Source organism: Cygnus atratus, chromosome 4, assembly GCF_013377495.2.
Source record: "Cygnus atratus isolate AKBS03 ecotype Queensland, Australia chromosome 4, CAtr_DNAZoo_HiC_assembly, whole genome shotgun sequence".
In the NCBI taxonomy this organism is placed as follows: Eukaryota; Metazoa; Chordata; class Aves; order Anseriformes; family Anatidae; genus Cygnus; species Cygnus atratus.
This window is the reverse complement of record NC_066365.1, coordinates 7,594,940-7,615,364: the sequence shown is the minus strand read 5'-3', so window position 1 is coordinate 7,615,364 and position 20,425 is coordinate 7,594,940. Positions and strand designations below refer to the sequence as shown.

The following is a 20,425-nucleotide window of genomic DNA, read 5'->3' as shown; positions in this document are numbered from 1 at the left end:
ATTTCATTTGTGAACAGCCAAAGACTCAAGAAGGTACTGGGAAAGATTTTTTCTTCACCCCCCTCCTCCACTTACCACTTTTTTTATTATTATTATTAATTACACAGTTCACCCAATGGACTAGGTGTAGAAAAAAGGAGCATTTTTCTCATCAGTCTTGAGAAACTATTCATCTCAGTGTCAAGTTTATAAAAAACAGGACTTTCTGACCCTCTGTCTACCATCACTAGCACCGCATACGACAACTAAATAAAGAAATGTAGATGCTAAAACACATTTCTTTTTGCATGCACCTGAGCACTGCACACATCTGCGTTAGGCATCACTGAAGATGTTCCAGCTACCCAAACACACGGGGGAGATGGAAACCAAGCCCCCAAGAAGCAGCTACCCCATTAGCAGGCTGCCTGGCAAGGCCACTGTTTCATTAAGCAGCAAGGAAGCAGTTAAAGCACTCAGCAGTTGATTCCAGAGGTATTTTGTTCAAAGACATTAAAATAAATCTGATTACGAAGGTACTAATGGCATTTTGTTCCTGTTAAGTCAAATTGGTAGGCAGAACAGCAATTTCCAAACATTACCACGTGCTTATACAGCTTCCATAACTACTGTGATACCGTTAAAGAAAAAATTAAAAACAGGGAAAGTTTTCAAAGAGCTCTTACATGATTTAGAAGCCTATGATTAACATTCAACATGGAATTCAGTGTGCTGTGCATGAGAAATTCTTATCTTCCATCAGTCTGAAGTGCCTTTTGATGACAGTCATAGCTTATGTTACTTTTGAAAGTTTTATCTAGTTCTTTGTCTTCTAACCTACACCTTTGCAAATGAGGACCCTTTTTCTGCAGTGCACAAAGGCAGTGGCACTGACTTTAAGTAAGGCTCTCTATGCACTTGAAGTCTATCTTTGTCCAGCTAAGGCCTAAATATCTATTTACAAATAATAATTTGACGGCCAACGCTTAGCTTCATTAAAGAGTGTTCAGGAAAAATGTTGTCATCAAGTTATTCCCTTCATATATCACCCACAAGAAAGTGCCCTGACACACAAGCATACCAAACCAAAGATCATCTGGCACGGCAAGGGCATGCGGGGTAAAAACACATCTAAAAAGAAGCCCACCCGCTGCCAATAACCCATACACAGGTTGGTCAGGATGTCTATAGAGTCGATTTTGTGACTTTCCACCCCACCAGCAAGTAGCTCCCCTTCTGCCGTCTGGGAGTTGGAGACCAAGATTATATGAACACTGTAAGACCAAGCTTTAAGCAAATACGACCCAATCAGCAAAAACACCCCGCTCACTGCTGTGCCTTTGGTTACAAGCACACAACAGAGATACAATGGCTCTGCTGTTTCTGATGCTCTGTGTGCCCCCATGGGAAGAAGGGGACAGAAATTTGCCCTCTAACTTCAGCAGCCAAAAAAAAAAAAAAAGTAGAAAAATAGTCCCTCTTTCTCCAGGCATTATAAAAAGGAAAAAAGATTTGAGCTTCTGAAACCCACGTTGATAATTCTTTTCTCTAGGAACTGCTCCATCACTCAAGTACATAAAACATCTGGAGTGACTGGATTGCTGCACCTATTCAGCCCAGCAGTAAAAGACAGTGACTGATACAAATGCAGAGGAAATTCTCGAGGAAAAAAAGAAGAAAGTCAAGTGATGATGATGTAGAAGGTCTGATTTGCCATTGCAGTGTCAGCCAAGAGCGGCCACAGGAGACCTTTGTATTTTAATTTATGCTCTCTCAGTCAGGCTGAGGAGCAGCAGCTGCTGCAGAGAGCAGCAGAGAAGGCATGGCTGTCAGCAGAGCAGACAAGAGGGCAGTCCTTATGCCCGCTACCCTGCGGAGAGAAGAAAGATAGCAGGAAAAGATTTCCCCAGCAGGGACCCCTCACTGCAAAAACAGACTCTGGCTGGCAAGAGCAAAAGCTGTCCTCTTCGGCGTGCCTCAGCAGTACCGGTGTGGAGCAGAAGTGGAAAAACAGAACCAGGAGAAAATAATAAATGTATATATAACATCCTAAAGTATACTGCTTACATTGGATTTTAGTAATGCTACTCAGATCAACATATTCTAGCAATTGCAACTTTGGGATTACACCTAGTCTCGAGTATTAAATCCAGCTTGCAGCATGGGTTTGTTTCTCATTCAACAGAACCTATCATATTGAAGAGCCAGACATGATGCAGAACACAGTTACACACCAAGATCCAAAAGTGGGATCGGAGAGGGAGAAAAAAAAATCCAACTTAAAAAAACCACAACCTGCCAGCCAAACTAAACAATGTGCTTTTAAACACTAAGCCTTAAAGTGTTTTGTTCCATTGTCCAAGTTTTCATTGAAGTACTTCAAAAATAGATCTCCATACAGCAAATAAAATGGATTCCTGGATGAACACCTACCAAACTGTTTTCTCAGGCTTATACTTTTAAGTAAAGACTTCCTATAGGAACAGGAATTTAGATTACAAAATTGTTTAGCTGGAAATCCAGTTCCCACTGGGATCAGACCACAGACCTGGGAACAAGGACTTACAAAGGTGCTCAGCAGCACTCATTATTTCTCAGTAAAACAAAAAGTCTTAGAACTCTGTAAGCTTATTTATTTTTTCCAAGGCTAGTAAACTAGCTTAAATCTGAGGTTCATCTTCTGCCTCTGCAGTCAGCTGACTTTAAAGGATCTGATTTTTTTTTTTTGTCCAGAAGCATACAACCAGGTAATCTACTCCTTGCCTATCTCGTCTTCTCTTTGTTCAGCCAGTCAGAAGTAGTCATCTATGCCATTTTTGTTCTTCCTCCCCTCCCACAAATATTGTGCAAGTAAACAAGAAAAATCTCACTTATTTATACCAGATGTCAAATGCTGTGGTGTAATATGACTTTTATAATTTTGTCTTGATTGAGGAATATGCTGGGACTAAAATACAACCTTGCAGACATTGGGATGTCACAGACAATGCTGATGACTTCATTGCACATAACTCCTTCTACCCAAAAAGACACACTTAAACAAAAATAGCTTGTACCTAAAGCTCTTGCTTCAGAAAGGAAGCCTTAAACAGACTATAAGGGATTATAATGTGCTGATTAAACCAGATATTAAGAACAGCCAAGCTTGAAACAGTGCTGAAGAAAGGGAATTTGTGCTACCTGAACAGACTGCAACACAAATGCTGACACATCTGCAAAACAGCCACAGTGTTTAACTAAACTGACTGCCAACTGTGTATTAGCTCACCTTCCAAAATAACGGATAGGTGCTACAATTGAGCTTTAACACGTTAGTACTAGAGTCTTCCAAACCAGTAATCAAAGAAGGGAATAATCGGGTGCCTGCCTGAGAACACCCTTCAGATCCACCTGTCCACCACAAAATTCTCATCCCTCACATACTGTTTTAGTATTAAATAAGAATCCACCATAACTAATGACGGAATAAAATAATTTTGGGGGTGTACACTCACTTACTTCCTCCTTTGGGGGGTTAAGGCAACAAGAGGATGAAAAGGGACAGAACTGGGGCAACTGCAATCCTACATTAAAAACTGCCAATGGAAAAACTGTTTATTACCAAGACGTAAGAGCAGGTACTACCTACCTCGCTGTTAAACATGGCCTGGGCTGAAAATGGTTAATTCCTAACAACTGGAGCTGTGTAAAGATCCAACTAGGTCACCATCTGGGGACTTACAGCCCTTCTTCCCAGCAGCAAGCTTTTTGGTCTGAGACATCCAGCTGCAGTTTCCTTGGATTGATACACTTACTTGGCTTTACACGCCTCCAACATTTGTAATTTGACCATCTGAACTACTGAAAAGGAAAGCATCCAAAATTCTTTTCTCAGTGGTATTGTGCGGATAAGTCAGGGCTGGGAGAAAAGGTGTTTCAAGTTACATTTTTCAGATGCATGACTTCCACTGCAGTTTCAAAGAAGCTAGGCAGATGAACGTGCAAGTTAATAGACTCCAAACTGCAGAATGCTTTATTACATGCTTGTTGGAACTCCACCTCTCCCAAAAGTAAGTCAAAATTAGTAGGGAAAAGGTACAAATAATAACTGGATGTCACGTATTTCAGAAAGTTAAGAAATTCAAAGTGCAACTAGACAAATTCACAAATTAAAGTCAATCTAGGGATACCAAATACAAGCATCCTAGCTCTGTCTGTGAAAGGCTGAGGATTCACAGCGTATTCCCTAGAAATTATCACTACTTACCAGCCTTGTTCTAATGCTTTTCACCAGGCTTCTACCACTGGCCGCTCTTCAAAAGATATTTACCTAAAGGGACATTTTGTCTGTTCCAGCACCATCACTGGAATGTTCTCTCAGTCACATTTTAAAAAGGTTCTTTGAGGACTGTCTTGATAATGTCACCTCGTTTTAGTTCCTTTTTGCATCAGGAAATGCTTTCACCTAATTGTAAATGTACAGCACAGTGAGAGAAGAAGGGGAGCTTGACTAGGACTCCTCACAGCAGATCACCCATAAAAGCTTCAAAACAACTGCTCTATCTAGCCCCAAGAAGATTTTCATTAATTAATTTCATTGATTAATAATTGCAACTATATCTGAATTTAAACATTTTCTTTCTTCTATATATTCTGACTGAAGTAGCACAAGCTTGAAAATTTCAAAGCAATCTTTAATCAAGCACACAAAATGACTCCCAATACTCACTTTGAAACTTCAGCTATTACTTCCTCTGCTCAGTTTCTTTATTGATGATGATAGCCTGCTACGAACATTTCACAAACAACACTTTCATAACCTCACCCTGTTCTCATTTTGAACACCGAGAACTCATTTTGAAATTTCATAACAGCTTACAGACACCATGAAGCCTAAACTGCCAGCATTATCTCAGGTTAAATCAGAAAGACGAAATTGTATTAGACACTTGTACATTCACCCCAAAGCTCCAGGGAGAAAGAAAACCACTTCAGTAAAGTGCACTGGAAATACCATTCCAGGCAAACTCATACTGGGTCATACCAGGTATCTTGATCTGTATTAATGGCTTAGTTTCCAGACCAGTAACTTCTGTAGTAACTGTAGCTTTTCAGATTTCAACATACCTTTCACTGCTGAGGCTTTCCTAGCTCAGCCTGGGACAGATCAAAGGTGTTATCCATAAATTCAGACTTCAAGGTTAAAGACCTTGAGAACAATAGGGAAATGACAAAGTATCTACAGCCTTAAGAGCTAATTAAGGTGAACTGTTTTCAAGGGACAACACATTGTTTATCAAGGAGTGTAGCAGTAGGCCAAGGGGTAATGGTTTTAAACTGAAAGAGGGTAGATTTATTAGATATTAAGAATAAATTCCTTACTCTGAGGGTGTTGAGGCACTCGCACAGGCTGCCTAGAGAAGCTGTGGATGCCCTGGAAGTGTTCAAGGCCAGGCTGGATGGGGCTTTGGGCAACCTGGTCTGGTGGGAGATGTCCCTGCCCACTGGAGGGAGGTTGGAACTGGGTGGTCTTCAAGGTCCCTTCCAACCCAAACCATTCTGTGATTGTTCAGTTTATCACACCTTTTTTCAGAGGTTGGTCTGTCCATAGAAATGACCGATTATACTAAATTGCAGGGTCAGTGTTTAACATGAAAAGCACTCACATAAAACCACACAGCTATAACTCAAGGCAGTTAAACCGTTTGGCGGTTTCAGCAGCAAAATGGCTTAGTGAGTCCCCAAGGCCCCATCCCCACCTGAGTGGGCACATTTTCCTCCTGTCTCACTCTTCGCCAGCCCCTCAGCTGGTTTATGAAGCCATATCTTACTCTGCACTCTCACACAAACTCTTTAAGCTGTTTTTGCTGGCAAAGACACCATCTCAAACCGCCCTCTCCAACAAAAATGTAAAACCTCCAAATTACCTTTGAATCGCATGGGACCCCAGCTGGAAATTAAATATTCAAAAAGATGCCTTTTCATCACGTCTTTCTTACCATTCAGAACACAGTTCATTAATATTTAAATACCTGGTACATTTTTTAATTGTCAACATACGCAAAGTTTACAGAAATCAAGACCACACAATTCATCTGCAAAGAAACATTTTTTTAATTCCTTATGGTTAAAACATTTCTGTAGCTTATTTAATAGAGTCGTCAGTGCATTGCTTTATTGTTTCTTCGCGCTCCAGAGAGAGGAGCGGGATTATTTCCCTCAGGGAACTCCCTTGCTCCTAACCTAGTCAAAAGGCAAGGCTCAGCACATCTTCTCTAAAACCTTGGAGCAATTTTGGGATCTGCAGGTTAACGTTACATTTGAAGATGCCTGACACCAGCAGATTAAGGATTCAATGCAGCAGCTAAAAGAAGTTCTTGATCTCCCTTGGTGGTACGATCAGTTTAAAAGGAGGGAATGTTAATCTTGCCCTATTTTTTTTTAAGCTATCAATAAGAATCAGCTTTATATTTCTTTAAAGTCTTTCTCAAATGCAAGTTGAAAGGCTGGTTTTCCTTTTCTTTTTCTACTTTTTTTTTTAAAAAAAAAAAGCATTGAAACTCTTGATGTTAGCACAGACTAACTACCTACTCATACTGTGCTGCCACAAACAACTGGACAATCTAATAGTAGAAGTTAAATTCATTATTCACCAAGTTCTACATTTAGATAGGCTGTTTTTTCCTTTTCTCAATCAATCACCTAAGCATAAACAAAACTAGTCTGAGGTGTTCAGTTTCCATTCAACTATAAACTGGTTTTCAGCCGTGATTTATGCACACAGCTACTTCTATGCTTTGTTTACAGAAATTCTTTTATCTGCCACACTGGCTTACTCAGTAAGACACCATTAGCAGTAATGGAACATACTTCGTGCAGAAGCCATTACCTTTAGCCTAAGATGTTGTTAAAGTTCAGAAGCCATTAATAAAATGTGGTGATTTCTTATGTGGCTAATGGCAGACCACATAAGTAGTGGTACTTAACAGATGGGCGTTAGTAGCTCCGTTGGCCACATTTACCATGAAGTTGCTGCTATCCCATGCATGCCTGGCAAAAGCAGGACTCGGTACATGATACTGTACTTTGAATTGCTAGTTACAAAAAACAGTCATGACCAGCTTGCTGTCTAGACTGATGGGAAGATCATAGCCTGCAGAAACCAGCGCTAAGTGATGGTTCAGCACGTGCAAAGCTATTTCATACAAGCACCTCACTGCTTTAGAACTAGAGAACACAATCACTACTATCTGTTGCAGATGCATGCTTCAACAGCTAAATTCTCTCAGTGCTACAAGTAGTTCACATGTAGCTCTTGTTATTGAGGGGAAGCTTTCATTTAAAAGGTCAAAACAGTCAGAAGGGATACTTTGAGACACTAGCAGCAGAAACAATGGCTGATAGACTCCACTGTTCTCGACAGAGCTTTTTGGTTAGAGTCGTGTATTACCCATTTTGCCAGCTCTTAGCTTCTTAAGCAGACTAAAGTAATGGGTCTAGCTCTTTTGACAGTCTTTTCAGTGTTTTGTTTGGGGACCTCTTTGGGCTTTCCCATCTCCCCCTTTCTCTTTCCCCCTCTTTCTTCTCCTCCTCCTCCACCTCCCTCTCTCTTTCTTTTTTTTTTTAAAGACATTGCATGAAAACCAAGGGTCTAATTATGCAGCTGCCACCAAGTGATTCCTATTGAAGTCCACAGGAACTGCTTTTATGCTGCAGCCTGTAACAAGGCCCCAAGTATTTACAGTGCTGAAAGCCTTTGTGCTCTACACCCTAAGTGGATGAAGGCAAGCTATGCAGGGGGCTCATTCAAAATTAATACTACATCAGGAAGTGGATGAGGGAAAGGGAAGGCACTTAATAATTGATCCACAGTTTGTTTGCTCTGAATTCTGAAATGTCTTTATGTACATGTTTGTTTTGGTTTGCCTTTTTGTGTGTTTTTCTTCCAAGCTAGAGAGTTTTTACACTAGAAGAAAGTCCTATTAACAAAACAGAGGGAAACAATGAGAGAGAGCTCCCTAAGCGGCACTGTGATACCAGTAACCGCAGAAAAATAGCTACCCAGAAGGCAACATGGAGATGGAACAGAGAACAAGACAGGTTTTATCCAGTCAGAATATGACTACCTCATGACTTCTAGAAGATGTTCTCTAAGTTAAATACCCCTTGCTTTATGAACAAGAGCTGCTCTTCCTGTAAAAAGTGACGGGTTTCTCCTCTCCACCATTTACACAGACATCCAATCCCACCCCACGGCAAAGACAAGCCCACCCTTCCAGCTTATAAACACCTTCAGACTCCTGAAACTTCGAGTCTCAGCTTACTTGCAGAAAAATTTGACACCACAGCTGCACCAAAATTGCTCTGCCCTCCTCAATAAATGTAGTCTGCAGCCATTTTAAGGATGGGGTACATTGCCAGATTGGTACACGGCAGCCCTTAGTAATAAATGGAAATCTGACCCTCATACACTAAGAAGATCTAAATACATACTATCAAACACTACTCACTGAAGCTGACAGGTCTCTATAGATATAAAAAAGCCACACCAACTCTCAAAATACTTTGGACTTTACACAACACTTCTAAGAAGTAGAACAGCAGCAAACAGCCTCTTCTTCATTTCAGCCCTTCGCTCCAGCCTCGAGTAACGTTGCTGAGACCCTGAGCTTCAGAGCAGTAAGCCTTCTGTGTGGTTCAAAAAGGAGACACAGCAGCTCCCCAAAATCTTTGTTGACTTTGCCAGTTTCTGCCACAGCTCCATCCATTCCACCTCACCTGATTCTACCTGGCTCACTCCTACAGCAATTGCTCACAAAGCTAGAACGTCAGATTCTTACATCCAAGCCAGAGCGGCGTGTATGGTTTTGATATTCATCAGGCTTATAGTTTGACACATCGGCTGAGGAAATATTACCCATACTGATGCTATTTGGGAGGTCTTCCACCAGCACCGAGGCTTGCTGTTTCAAAACAAGGTGCTTGTGCATTACATTGGAAAAAAAGCTACATTTATCAAAATAAGATGTTTGCCACATAGGAATGTGTTTTATTAAAAAAAAATAACTAAAAAGCCAGTGCTGTTTGTTACTTCTCCTTGCCCCTTTCCTGTGGATTGCTGGCTGGACCAAGTGACAGAGCCAGCAAGCTGCGCCCGTACAAAGGCCTCTCAGAGCACTGCAGTGACCATGCAGGGGTTGCTGTGGGCTAACAGAGCACAGAAGGCGGCAGGGCTTTCAGTTCCAGAAGGGAGTAAAAACAGGCACAGGCAGATAGCAAGCCACAAAAAGGGCTACCTTGGAGAATGCAACAGAGAGAACAGCCTCTGACTGCAAGCTGGAGTAGAGCAGAAGCTGAAAGAAGGGCAAAAATAACAAAGATCAGGTATTCAGAAGAGGCTTAGTGATTTATACAGGCATTAATCAGCTGCTATCAATAAGCAAAGTGCAAGTAATGGTAGAGTTGAGTATATCATCACTGTCATTTACTAGGTATGACATTTAAAATATCTAGGAAATAATGGATGATAAGTCTACTGGAAATCCCACCTACCCACAAAGTTCTGGGATAGGGAAAGTCAGAGGCGAAAGCTACAGTGGCTCACAGCACAACCACAGCACAGCTGATGGGATGATGCATCTCTGTGAGACAGCAGAGTACTTCAGCAGAAGACAGGAAGGGTCAGATGGGAGCTGCAACTTGTTCACCTGTTACTGCAGCAAGAACCCTCCGGTATCTCTTGCATCAAAATCAGTATTGATTCTCTTTAATTTGCAAAGCTGTTAACTGCATCTGTTCGGGGCTACTTCTCCTCACGGGGATGAGAGAGGTTTAGGAAAAGGGAAGAAAAACAGAGTCCAGCAAGGATGTCAACTACATAAAAATGTAACTGGTTTATGTCCTGAAGTCAAACACACTAGTTACTAGCATAGAAAAAAAAAAAATTGCATCATAAAGTCTTAATTCAGATATAACCACGAAGCTCTAGACTACCCAGGCAAGGGTGTTATCTACCTTCAAAACAACAGGACATACTTGAAGAGAACTGAGACTGCTTACATAGGAAAGAAAGCAGTGTTTTTAAACCACACTCAGCTCTGCACGGCTGAAGCAGGAACACCTCCGATGACCATGCCAGAGCTCCCAGCAACAAAGTGGAATACAGCCAGCAGAAGAGCAGTGCTAGAAGGCCTTCTTTCCCTGTACCAGCAGTTAGATGGGTTTCCAGTCTCTCCAAGTCCTGCCTTCAGGCACATAGGTCAATAAACTTCTGCTTGCAAGCCAAGATTCCCCCCACTTTTTTCTTCCTCCCTATATATAGATATATAAACAGTGTTATTCTCCCTCTCTATTTATATAAAGTATGTGTGCATGTGTATATATCCATCTTGCTACTTGCTCACTACATATAAATGTGTTTCCTACCACCAAATGCTTACTAACCTTTGTTTGCAATGAAGCCATCAAAAAGGACACTTGGAAATGGATAATCATGATTAACACTCCCTGCTCTTCAGAGAGCAGATCATTTGCCACCCCTATATGGAGACCACTCCAGTGAAGTACCTTATTACAGAGTGGCATGGTGTTTGGAATAATGTTTATGGAAGGAAAAGAAACCGGAGAAGTATATGATGGAGCTGTGTGCTTAAACTGAAGTTCAGATCAAGTTCACATTACAACAAATTTGGTAGATCCTCGCTGCCTCTTTCTTTATCCAACATCGACAAGCAATTGGGAGAAAAGAGTTAACAACAATAAATCTTACTAGTAGAGAAGATCAAAGTGTGCTGGACAAGCACCCCAAGCATTACGTATGCCTGCATAACGGTTGTCACTGGACTGAGCTAATTATTAACAAAGCATCATGCCCAATGCCTCTGTGTATTCCAGTCCAAAACCACTTAACTTAGAGCTGAGGCAGGCCCCGCTTGCACAATCATTTTAAATTGATCTGTACAGGCAAAGGAGGAGATGAGATCTTTCCATACTTCATTCTTGCAGCCAAACAGCGAGCCAGTAGGAGCTGACCCAGGTGAGGGAAGCTCTCAGTCGTGGTAACTGACTGCTCCGAGCCCACTGAGGCTGCACCAACATACCTGGTTCTGCCGTCTTGTGCCAGCCCCAGCTCTCACTCCAACAGAAGGATTTTTAAGGCAGGACACCAAAACTAGTCAGGAGGCCACTGCTATATCCGTGGCAAGCAGTGGCCCTCCAATGGACACAGGTCCTCTCGGGCATTACAGGATGAAAAGAGATGGAGTCAGACTGCAACACTGAAACAGGTGGCCCAGAGAAGCTGTGGATGCCCCATCCCTGGAGGTATTCAAAGCCAGGCTGAATGGGGCTTTGAGCAGCCTGGTGTCGTGGGAGATGTTCCTGCTCATGGCAGGGGGGTTGGAATTGGATGTGCTTTAAGCCCCTTCCAACCCAAACCATCCTACGGTTAGGAAAACAGACTCACACACACACACACCTGAATGCCCACAGAAAGGAAAAGAAACAAGAGGATGTTTGTGATATCAAGCAATATTGATAAAGAATATATCTTAATTTATTAATCGTAATTATACATATTTTATACATAGACATTTTTACACCCTTCACATTCATCATATCGCTGATTTTTTACCCAGAAATTAAGTACATAGCCCCTTGGAAAAACAGGTTTGTAATTTTAAAAACTGTTCCTCTTCCCTTTTACCATAATTGTTGTTGGACTGACTGAATTCACACTTATTCCTCTGGACAGATAGCCACGTGAACTAGCAGTCAGGAAACCAACTTGTAGGAAATTGTCTTTCACACACAGGGAAAATGGAACCCTTCTGGTTTTATACTTCAGTGACAGAATAAATAAATAAAATCCCAAAGCCTTGTTTTGCGCACAGCAGACCAGCTCAGCATGCTCCCAGCTGAGAGGGGCCCAGGACACTTGCTAACCCTCTTCCTAGTTAGCTAGTAGGACCCAACGTCTTGAGTTGCCACCTCTCCAAAACCCTGTTCTCCAGCCCAAAACACTGAACCCACATGACACGGCACAGGGTACACTACACAAACTTCATAGAGACTCCTTCCACAAGGTGATATGGTTAACTGAAGCATGGCACGACACAACAAAATTGGTGTCATACATTATCTATGAACTTTTTTCCTCAGTGTCTCTGCTTTTATATATATAACAAACAGGAAATAGAGGAACCCCCCCTCAAGCTCATTTTAGTCACAGCTGGCAGGAAAACAGCATGCAGCAGAAGACATACACCTCAGTGCGAGGGAAGCCCAGAGAAACCACCCTCCGAAAGGAAAACATGCTCCCTGTGCGAGTGTACACAGAGCAAAGGTGTCCGACAGGGAGAACCTGTGCTGCGGGCTCTGACAGAACAACAGATAGCAGGTGAGCCTGCCAGGAGCGACACCCCATAGGGTGCTGCTGCACCTCTGCTCGGGGCACCACGGCTTGCCTGAGAGACTCTGCCCTCCTGGCACTGACAGAGAGAGTCCTGCTGGAAAATGCTGTTCCGCATCATGGAAGATTTGCGCCCGAATCGAAGTAAATTAAGCCGGGCTCTCATCAGGAGTGAGCCACACTAATGCTAGGAAGAGCCCTGCAGGCTGAATTACTGCAAGCACCCTTGTGGTATCACACTCATTACCCTGTAACAGCAGTGCAAACTACTGGGCCTGTCATAGTAGATGTACAGGTTTTAACTCCTTAAGACTGTAGTCAGCAAAACAGCAGCCTCTGTGAACCCAAACTATATCGTGTATCTAAAGGTATCTAGTCTCCCTTCACTTTTTTCTTTGAATACTATATTAAATACAAGACAAGGCTACAAAGAAGCACCAAACACTTCTAGGCATAATTTTACTTGCTTGTTGATGGGAAAAGAACATTTATGAAAAGAAAAAAAAAGTATGGGATCGAGTGCGCCCTCAACAAGTTTGCAGATGACACCAAGCTGAGTGGTGCAGTCAGTCCAACAGATGAAAGTGATGCCATCCAAAGGGACCTGGACAAGGTTGAGAATTGGGCCCAGATGAACCTAGTGAGGCCCAACAAGTCCAAGTGCAACGTGCTGCACCTGGGTTGGGGCAATCCCAGACACAAGCACGGACTGGGAGAAGAACTCACTGAGAGCAGCCCTGCAGAGAAGGACCTGAGGGTTCTGGTGGACAAAAAGCTCGACACGAGCCAGCAGTGAGTGCCTGCAGCCCAGAAGGCCAGCTGCGTCCTGGGCTGCACCAACAGAGGGGTGGGCAGCAGGGGAGGGAGGTGACTGTCCTCCTCTGCCCTGCCCTTGTGAGGCCCCACCTGGAGTGCTGCAGCCAGGTACAGGGCCTCCAGCACAAGGAGGATGTGAACCTATTAGAGTGGGTCCAAGCAGGGACACAAAGATGATCAGAGGGCTGGAGCACCTCTCCTACGAAGACAGGCTGAGAGAGCTGGGGATGTTCAGCCTGAAGAAGAGAAGGCTCCGGGGTGACCTCACTGCAGCTTTTCTATACTTAAAGGGGGCTTATAAAAAGGATGGAGAGCAACTCTTTGCTGAATCAGGTAATGACAAGATGTTGTGGTTTAGCCCGGCTGGCAGCCAAACACCACACAGCCGTTCGCTCACCCTCCCCCCTCCCTCTCCGGGATGGGGGAGAGAAACGGGAAAGTGAAGTCTGTGAGTTGAGATAAAGACAGTTTATTAAGACAGGGAAAAGAATAACAATAATAATAATAATAATAATAATAATAGTAATAATGTGTACGAAATAAGTGATGCACAATGCAATTGCTCACCACCCGCTGACCGATGCCCAGCATATCCCCGAGCAGCCGGCCCCCCACCCCGGCTAGCCACCCCTATATATTGTTCAGCATGACGTCAGATGGTATGGAATACCCCTTTGGCCAGTTTGGGTCAGCTGTCCTGGGTCTGTCCCCTCCCAGCTCCTGCTGCACCCCCAGCCTGCTCGCTGGCAGGACAGAGCGAGAAGCTGAAAAGTCCTTGGCTTGGTGTAAGCACTGCTCTGCAACAATTAAAACATCAGCATGTTATCAGCGCTCTTCTCATCCTAATCCAAAACATAGCACCCTGCCAGCTACTAGGAGGAAAATTAACTCTGTCCTAACTGAAACCAGGACACAAGACAAGGGGGAATGTTTTTAAACTAAAAAAGGGTAGATTTAGATTAGATATTAGGAAGAAATTATTTCCTCTGAGGGTGGTGAGGCAGTGGAACAGGTTGCCCAGAGAAGCTGTGGATGCCCCATCCCTGGAGGTGTTCAAGGCCAGGTTGGACGAGGCCCTGGGCAACCTGGTCTGGTGGGAGGTGTCCCTGCCCATGGCAGGGGGGTTGGAACTGGATGGAGTTTAACGTCCCTTCCAACCCAAGCCATTGTATGGAAAAAAAAAGTTGCTGTGATCCTTTGATTTTTGTGCAGGCAGTTTTGCTGTTGAGAAAGCTAGACAGCAACAGGAACAGAATAGGTATACAAAGTGTTTTCATAATATGTATTTGCCTTGTTGCAAAGAAAAAGAATAAAAGTCCTCCATCACCACACATCAGGAACTTTGCTTGAAATGATTTTCAATATTATTTGATGTAATGGAGCCTTCACTAGGAGCAGAGGGATTTTCAAGGCTGGGAAGAGGTATATTGATTTTTCCCAGTTCTGTGGGAAATTGACAGTTCATTCATAAGATCCTCTGTGTGTGCTGAAATGCTTATTCTAAATGCTGTCCAGAGGAAAGCGACTGGGAAGTTGAAACATCAGCTGAAGGTGGAGATGGATGTGTATTAAGATAAATACTGCTACTGCCATTTGCCTCATTTATTTTACACAGCTAAAGGAGTGGGATCAGGATGTTTTTAGCATCTCCACAAGTCAGGCCATCTGGAGGTTATATGAGATCACACTGAGTCAGAGTTTGGTAACAAATCAAGCACCCTTGCCTGCAGACCCCAATGTGTCAGTGACATTTTTAAATGCAAGCGTAAAGGGGAGGGTGGAACTGCTGTACATCTTTGTGTGCGTTACAGAAGCAGCTACACAGGGCGCACAGCCCACAGTGACATCCACCCAAACCGACCCTTCTACCTGTACAAAGTCCTGCTGAAATCAGTGGAAATCAACATCCGCAATGAGCCAAGAGAGAGGATATTTTTTGGCAAGAGCAGCAGCAGAATCACAAGAAATGGGATGTTTTCCAAACTCACACGACAGTACAATGGAAAAGAAATAAATTAGGTTTCAAGCCAGTAAAGAACAATCTATGTTTTCCTGAATCTTGCACTGTAAAGCTGCAATAGCACACAATTCAGTACATTGGTTAAAAAAATAAAAACGCAACCCTTTTGGTTTTAATTCTTTCTTGCATTGCAACAATATTTTCTAAGTTTTAATGGGGGAAAAAAAGCTGGAAAATGGTGCAAGACTCCAAAGTCACATGAAAGGCTGGCTAATCAAAAAGTCATGTATTTAGAAGAGTTAAAGCAAATTCCCTTTACTGGCAGGCACTCCAGTGGTTAACGCTGACGGTCACTTCTGGGTGCTCACTAACAGAGCTGGGTTACCCCAGGAGTTGTGCAGCTCCTTGCTCCTGCCTACACCAGTGGAACAATTACAGCCCTGTTGACAGGCTACTAGCCATGCATTCGAGAAACGCACTGCATATTTTGGGCAATGCAAAGTACGAAAGCTCATTCTATCCTGTAGCATTATAGTTTAAGACTGGAATTCGCTACCTGGCAGAATTAGGTCACAAGATTTCTTTGGGTCAAAAATATTTTCTCACCTCCCCTTTTAACTGAAAGCACCGCATAATATTCTAAATGCTCACAGCAAATCTTCACAGGTTCCTGCCCTTGGTTAATGGAGTATGAACTGCTGAGGAACCTATACCAAGCATTTAACAACACAACAGATTCTTGCTCCAAATTTATAAGCTGCAATGGCCTTAGTGTCAAAAGCATTTTATAATTCTTTATCTGCAAAAAGTCCATTTGTAGCAAGGGGGCTTGAGAGAAAGTATCCTGGAAGTGCTGTTTCACTAACTGTAACCCCAAGTTTCTTATCCCCCCAATAATCACTATTTCATCTTCCAGAGTTTAACGGATAAATAAAAGTTTGAGAAAAAGTACTTTGGGATTACTGTAATCTATGGAACCAGGTCTGAGAGTGTTTAAGAAAAGATTATGTACTTTGAAACTCCTCTCCACTGGAGAGGACAGAGAAGAGTCTGACATTTTTATTCCTTCCGCTTCCCACATAGGAAAAAAAAAATCGATTTGAAAATTACCCCTACATCTATTGCACTACCTGATATAAGGTTTTATTTTAATTTTTGTTGTTGTTGTTTATTTTTCCAAAAACACGTTCTCTGGGTTCCCTTTTTGGGAGGGGGACACAAAACCCATTTTCTTCAACAGTATAGTTGGTACTTGCTTTTCCCTGTGTGCCTTTGCATCATATGGAGTAGCTGAGTATGTACTTACTTACGATAAATATACTAGTAAGAGTCTATCACAAAAAGGCCATCTTATTGAATTAAGGTAGCATATTTACTTTCCAATTCAGTGTTACTGGAACATAGATCTATTGCCTTTAGAAGGAAAACAATATCATCATGCAACACAAACACCTGACCAGGACCATAATGATACCATCTATTTGTACACACAAATATTGATAAACTGTTTCACTCACTGCCCATACACAGGATGCTGTTCACATGCATCAGCTTTCCTCTGATAGGGACACTAAAGATTCAAAATGTATTCTTGATACTCTGAGACAGATGTGCTACCAGGTGAAGCTTACTGTGACATGCCAATCAAGGTGGGAAATTGGCAAATACATTTACCAAATTCACCTTTTTAGTACAAGTATGTAAGCTGCACTCGATAGTTCCAATAAGGTGAATTTGAAGTACATTGAAATCAAACACTAGAAGTTGACCACAAGATCAAATGCTACAGAATGCATTTGAAGATTGCATGGAACAAGTCTTGCACGGATTTTTTTTTTTAACCAATGGGGTAAGGGAAAGTTACATAACCAAAACTTCCTTAATGGACGTCTGAAAACCAGCTAGCATGAGAAAATGATCTTCTGTCCCTTCGAAAACAAACTATCAGCATTGTACAGAATTTAATAAACAGTCTATTTGTTGTCCCTCAAAGGTCAGTGTCCTTCTCCAACACTTCTCGCATAACGCACTTACATAACCTTATTCAATTTTCTTTTTGCTGTCTTCTTGTAATTCAGAAGACTATTTAGACTCCCATATGGATACCATCAAAACCAGCAGATGCCAAGCAACTTAAAACACAAATTATGACTTGTAATATGCTGATGCATCATAATCACAGCATATCTCATGACTTAGAGTGAATCATCAGATAAAGCATAGGTTGCTGTCGGAGGTGTCAGTGCTTTCTATACATCTATACATCTATACATTAGGTTAGGGTCAGTGGACTCCAGTTGACATTGAAATTCCACGAGGAAAACTACGTACATACTTTTTTTTTTAATCAAGCACAGTAAAACACAGATAGGAATTTAAAATACTTCTTAGAACTAGAAATCAGCTTAGAACTGTCTTGCAGAAGTAGAAGGGTAAGAAGGGGAAACGGTCGTTGCCTTTCAGGAAGCAAGGTGACCTACTTTCGCTTTTTGCATTATACCTTTGACATTGTTCTACATGGATGCCTAAATAGGGAGCAGGGAGGAGAGCTGGTATTGTTTGCTTGCTTGCTTTAGCTACATAAAACTGTTTTCTGTTACCTAGAAATATTCAGAATACACTACGGTTTACCTAGACAAAGACATAAAGGCTCACAAAAAAGCACCGACTGTTCCACCAGCCTAGAAAGGCCGTGAACACCACGTGGCGCTTTCATGCAGGCATTATGCTGGTCAAGTTAAGGCACAGGCATGTGCCCTAACGAACAATCAAAGGAGAATGACATCTGAGCAACAAGAAGGGAAGCATAACATTGAATTCTGACTTTCCATTTAGATATCTTTGTGCCTATTTGGTCTCAGTTCCTAAATATTACTTTGGCAAGCGCCAAGCAGGCACTTCTACGAGAGCACTGCAATCTCAAAGTTCTCCAAACAAGTACCTTCTGCCTATTTACCAACTTCAATGCTGGATATCAAAAAAGGAATTAAGCCTGCAAGTATACCTAGAAGATTAATTATGTATAGACTCCGAGGATAACGTCCTCTTCTGAAACACAGAGACAAGAACACGTTGCCTGAGGTGGAGCAAGACTAAGAACGATCTCCTTAAGAGCATAATGTCACCTTTAGTCACAACTAAAGATACAGAGTGCGACTTCCCATACTCATTATTCTAACAATTCAGTGGTGTTTTTTTAAGCAAAGGAACAACAGACTAGCACAAAACCAAAAAACTGAGAAAAAGACCCGATAATTTATTTTGCCTATATTTGACAGCATATAAAGCCTCCAACATTTTTTTGTAATATCTCCAGTTTAAGTAGCGTGTACAATTATTCCCCACATAATTTCAGCAGATCTATAAAATTCCTCTATTCAAGGCACTGACAATTTTCTTGTCAAAACCATTAGTCTTCCAACTCAGTTGTCTTTATTTTTAGTCCATTGTTTTATGATGCACAATAGAGGGTATTTTCCATTTGTTTACATTAAAAATTTAAAGGTTGTGTTAAAACCAGCATTTAAGAAAGCTTGAGAAGTTTTAACAAAGGTGTTCTACGTATCTAAATGCCTGCAAGATCCCTGGAAGGTGTCATGGGGATGTCACGACGACCTCTTTATTATTTCAATCTATTTATAATGACTACATTAGTGGCTATTTTTGATTATCGCTGTCTGTGAACAGCTAACCAGGGCTCCAGTTTTCATTTACAGATTTTCTGGCCCAGTTTCGTGGAATAATATTGAGCACTTTGCTATTAATTCAGTAAAAACTTTAAAATGCATTCTGCAAGAGTGACTGCCTCGCTTCACATCATGAGAGACCTGGTAACAAACTCAGGCTTCCTCATAAAAAGGTAACATATTTCTGAAGAAGTTACCAATCTCACATAAAGTGCTTTTTCTCCGTGGATCTCACAAAGTTTAGCCGTGGACACAAATGAGACAATTAGCATTCTGTAAAACAGGTAATCTGCAGGCAAGGGCCACACAAGAAGCAAATGGCAGAGTGGGTGACAGGCTCAGGTCTTTGGATTAGCGCTCTGGTGGCACAAAGCCACGCGGCCCAGCGAGATCTCCTTTAACCCATTCCCTCACACAAGATGAACGCCTGCCACCATGCAGAAGCTACAGCCACAAAGTACCACTTCCACCATCCACACGCTAGCCTTCAGAGAATAAATGGAACAAAATTAAAGGGTAGGGAGCTTCTTATGGGCTGACAGTGCCTGGAGGAGCAAGATAACACATATATGCGCATTTTCTCATAATCTCCCTCCATCAGTCCAAGGACATGCCACACAAGTGTTCCTCACACTGCTCTGCTCCCTGCTGTAAAACATCTGTGTTCACAGCAGTGTGCGCCCATGAGAATCAAAATGAAAAAACAGACAAGCGAAGAGAACCATGACAAACTGAACCACTAAAACTGATCAAATAATAAAAGCAGCTACTGTAGGGTCAGAGTACTGCTTTGGAACAAGTCATCACCACAGGTTTGTTTCTTAGGCCAAGTACACTTTGAGATACAGGCATGCAACCCCAGTCAACTTCACTCTACCAACATACCTTCTCAGTTAAGGAAAGGCATTTCACTGTAAAAGTGTGATTAATATCAAAAGTCCCGTTCTTCCAAAACATCCTCTCCAGTAATCTTTACTTTCCAGAAACACAGACAAAAGGTTAGCTACAAGCATTTCTTCGCCAAACAGCTTCCTCTGTTCTCACCACAGTGGTGACCACAAGCTTCGTATTAGCAAGAAGGTTTCTCTCCTCCATTACTCCTCACCTTCATCTATAAAAAGGTAGTGGTGGTGGTAGGGGGTGTTCCCCCTGAGCCAAGCCACCTTTATAGTTCAAAGAAGCCAGCGTACGAAGTATGTGCCCATCTCACTTTCAAAGTCCATTAGGAACACATTCACCCTACTTGGGTTTGTGCACGTTTGCCATTGCTAAACGGAACATCTCACGAAAAGAGGGGCATGGTACGTCTAAGTGCCTTCACCCAACTTTCTTACTCTATGCAGCGCTCGTGTGCGTGTGCAAACACTTCAACCCTCAGCAGTTCCAAAATTTGGAGTAACACACCTCCAAACCCAGTTGCTCGCACATCCAGACCCAGTTGCTCCTCTTTCAAGCCTGTCACACCAAGAAGATGCTAGAAATACTACCGTACACCGGTTACGCTTCACTACACGGCTGTGCCTGCTCAGTGCCCAGCACCGGCACTGCACAACAAGCCACGGTGCAGGCAGGGGACCAACTACCGCGGCCAGGAGC

The 20,425-nt window shown here is 42.4% G+C and overlaps 1 protein-coding gene across 2 annotated transcripts in view; it reads right to left on the bottom strand.

The window, feature by feature from the left end:
• Positions 1-20,425, bottom strand: part of TSPAN5 (tetraspanin 5) — an 84,488-nt gene that overhangs the window by 63,011 nt on the left and 1,052 nt on the right. The gene's annotated exons all lie outside the window — the stretch shown is intronic.